General features: G+C 35.2%; 1 protein-coding gene across 1 annotated transcript in view; it reads right to left on the bottom strand.

Annotated features, from left to right (window-relative positions):
- The window catches only part of LOC106478319 (5'-AMP-activated protein kinase subunit gamma-1-like), a 186,144-nt gene that overhangs the window by 134,068 nt on the left and 48,381 nt on the right, over positions 1-3,695 (bottom strand). The window lies entirely within an intron of this gene.

The raw sequence follows: 3,695 nt of genomic DNA, 5'->3' as shown, positions 1-3,695 counted from the left end.
GTTATATATATATATATATATATATATATAAGGTGCGATTAACCCTCAGAAGCCATTTGATTATTTGCGTATTCTTTACTTACACCAACCACTAGTATGATATTTAGCGAATTAAAGGTACTCAATATACTGCAAAAATACTGAAGTTCGATGGACCAACCGATATATACACAGATATTTACGCTATTGAATCAATAGGGTAGCGTGTAGCTAAATAAAGTACTCTCATGTAACATACGGAATGACACATGTTCACGTGCTACATAGGCGTGAATAGTTCCAGGAATGTTCGTTAAACAAATGAAAAAAAAAATCTTTTTTCCCCCTTTTTAATGGATTTTATGGTTTATAACTATTAAGATCGGGAATTGAATCGGAAAACTTTATAGTAATTGGTTCATAATCGGTTTACTGCTGGTTTACCATCACGGTGAATCCAATATGAACGCCTGAATATCTAGCTTATAACTTACTAACTTCTAACGACTACATTAAAAACAAATACTTTGCTTTCTTTGTTTCGAATATTCGCGCAAAGCTAAATAAGGGATATTATATCTCCGCTAGTCGTCTCCAGTCAACAGCACCCACCATCACCACCAACTCTTGGGCTACTCTAGGCGAAGGGTGGGATTTCCTATCACGCCCCCAAAGTTCGGAAGACAACTTTGTTCCAACGGGAAGTAAACCATGGATGCTTGGATTCATAGTTTGGCACGCTAACCATTAAGGTATGCCCGAACCAAAAACAAAGCCAAAATACCATTCTTTGTTTTCGACCTACATGTTGAAAAACAAGAACAAAAAATACGATATTGTTGTGTGTTACACTCCATTCCTATACACATACATATATACGTATGGAAATGCACAAGTGACACGTTCAGAAGTCACAAACAATGAATAACTGCACCTAAATGTTCAACTTATCAGTAGTATAATGTATTATTACAACAAAATACAACAGATAGATTGTACAATGCCCTCGTATTCTGGTATTTGCTTTAATCGGAGCAGTACACTCCAATTGTTTTATTATTATTATAATTATTAAGGCACAAAGCTATACAATGGGCTATCTGTGCTCTGCGTACTGCAGGTGTCGAAACCCGATTTTTAGCATCCTTGTTTTCATGCTAACATATGTGGTATAAAATGTATGATTGTAAAATATTGTTATACATGTTACAAGTTTCCATACAAGCCCATATAGCCTTCATAATATTCATAAGGGGGGAATTTGTGCAAGCTAAGCCATGACTGGTAGTGTTCCACTGACCTTCTCCCTCCCCCCTTTAAGGTATCGTTTTACTACATTTAGTGCATGCTTGAATCACAGTCTTGCTCGAAGATGAATCTCTGCCCAACAGATTTTTTTTTCCTAAGAAAATGACAAGATGGTTAAGAATTTGTTTATAACCGTCAGCAATCAGAATGCCATCAAATTTATGTAGATCTCCACGGCTGAGATGAAATCCATACTTTTCTACAATATGCTTCGCTGCAGATCCTGTATGTTGACTATGATACTGTTCTTCTCTTTGCCATCGAACAAACCATCTTTAATTATTGCCAAACAATTTAAATTTATCTCCTCCAGCTATGCTCGCCCCATTATTTAAGGTCTGATGTTCATTTCACCTTTTTGGATTTGTTCTCTTTCTCCTAAGCAAAGGCTTTTGAGTAGCTAAACATTTTACTGTTCTGGAGATAACATTCACACTTGTACTTACAGCCTGGTTATTGGAAATCTCTCTATTAGATTGTCGTATATTACGTAAAGACTATGTTCTCAATTACTCGGCATCACTTCTCTCATAAACAGTATAAGTTTCACGTACATTCTTCAGCATTTCCATATAGCTTCTTCTGAGATATGAAATTTTGTCGCATGAATAGCCTTCACAAACCAAATCTATACGTTTGTCATGTGGCACTTATCCCGATAAACATGAGTGCATTGTCTACACTACTGCTGGGAATATTATGACTGCCTGTATTTTTATGGTAAACAAAGTACGTGGGCGAGGAAGTATAAAATGTAGAAGAAGAAAAAACAATGTGAAACTCTCGCAAAATTATAATTAGTTTATTCACGAATTTGAAACAAATGTTTCGGGCAACAACCCTTTATCAGATTTGTTACGAGAATAATGAGTGTTTCACCTTGTTTGCTTGGACGTTTATAAGATATATGCTAGTGTTACAGTGACTGATTGTATTACAGCCACTTACAGTAGCTGTGATACAGTCTGTTTGTGTTGTCGTTAAATGCAAGGTTACACAATGAGCTGTCTGTACTCTGCTCACTGTGGTTATCGAAACTCGAATTTTAGCGTTATAAGCTATCAGACTTACCACTGTGTCATCGGGGGGAGAGGGGGCTGTTATTATGCAGTTTATTTTGATACAATAGAGGGAGAAATGTCCCATAATATTTTCATTTTATACCCATTTTATTCACTGTTATCATAGTTACCCTTTGGAAAGTTACAACATATGTATAAATAGTTTTAATGTATGAAATAAATATATCATTTCTCTGTTTATTTAATTTCGTATTAATAACTGAATCCGGATCTCTCTAGTTAACTATCAAAGTGTGTGAATGAGTTGCAGACTAACAACTTTCTAGTCTGCTTTCAAAAATATGATTTTTTTCTTAACTACAACTTCATTTAATTCAGAGACATATTTTGGACATCTACGCAGAAGTTTACAATCCATTAGATGATTTACGTATCGGTTTTCGACCAGCAAATGGTGACCATTATCAGGGCTCTTATTGAATCCAGGGCCTTATTACCAATTAGACTAACTTATGGGTGTCAGTCGGACGCTGCTGTTGCCAGTTTACCAAGAGTGTTGTTGTTTTTGTTCGTTTTTTTTTACTAAGCACGCTTTGGTGCTCCTTAGTGGGAACAGTGTCATATTGTGTGGGTTGTGTTTTTTGTTTACTTTCATTGTCTGCAACTTGTAAGTACTAGTTACTGGGTCGTTTTATAAACCATAAAATGAATAATAACAAGCTTAGCGTGCCAAAATACGAAAGCTGAATAGCTACCGACTCGAAAAAGAGGAAAATCTGTTTGTTAAAGCATCAAAATTACATCTTTTTTTTATTAATCAAAGTTGAACAGCTAAAGAGCCTGAAATTTCAACTATTCGAAATTTGATTGACAAAACCTACTCAAAATTGCTCATTGTTGATTCAGCTAGTGTTTTAAAAAAAGTTAAGTTAAAGAACAAACATCTACTAGCGATTATAATGACGATAACGGAGAGGCAGATTCTGAGTCTGGAGCTAGTCAGGATCTAAGCAGTACAACTACAGCGGTAGTGAGGCTTAGTACTGCTGACTTTCAAGAAATTCATGACTTATTTATTATATCTGATCTTGTTATATGGATGAACTTCAGCAAAGACACTACTAATTGTATAATTAAAAAATTCTCCGCAGCAGAGTTTTTGAAATGTGTAGGAAGAAAGTCTAAGAAATCCAAAGTAGATACGCCTTAGAAATGTTTTCACTCAAAAATGGTATATGGAGAACACACACAAAAAAAAAAAAGGAGGGAGAGAGTGGTTACTTTATTCACTACCAATTGTGTTTATTGTAAGGAAAGTTATTTGGCGACAGGTTTTTGGAAAAATCAGTATTCTCAATCTATACTCAGTGACTGAAAGAATACACG

This window comes from Limulus polyphemus, unplaced genomic scaffold (assembly GCF_000517525.1).
Source record: "Limulus polyphemus unplaced genomic scaffold, Limulus_polyphemus-2.1.2 Scaffold199, whole genome shotgun sequence".
In the NCBI taxonomy this organism is placed as follows: domain Eukaryota; kingdom Metazoa; phylum Arthropoda; class Merostomata; order Xiphosura; family Limulidae; genus Limulus; species Limulus polyphemus.
The sequence above is the reverse complement of the archived record's forward strand: the minus strand, read 5'-3'. Positions and strand labels throughout refer to the sequence as shown.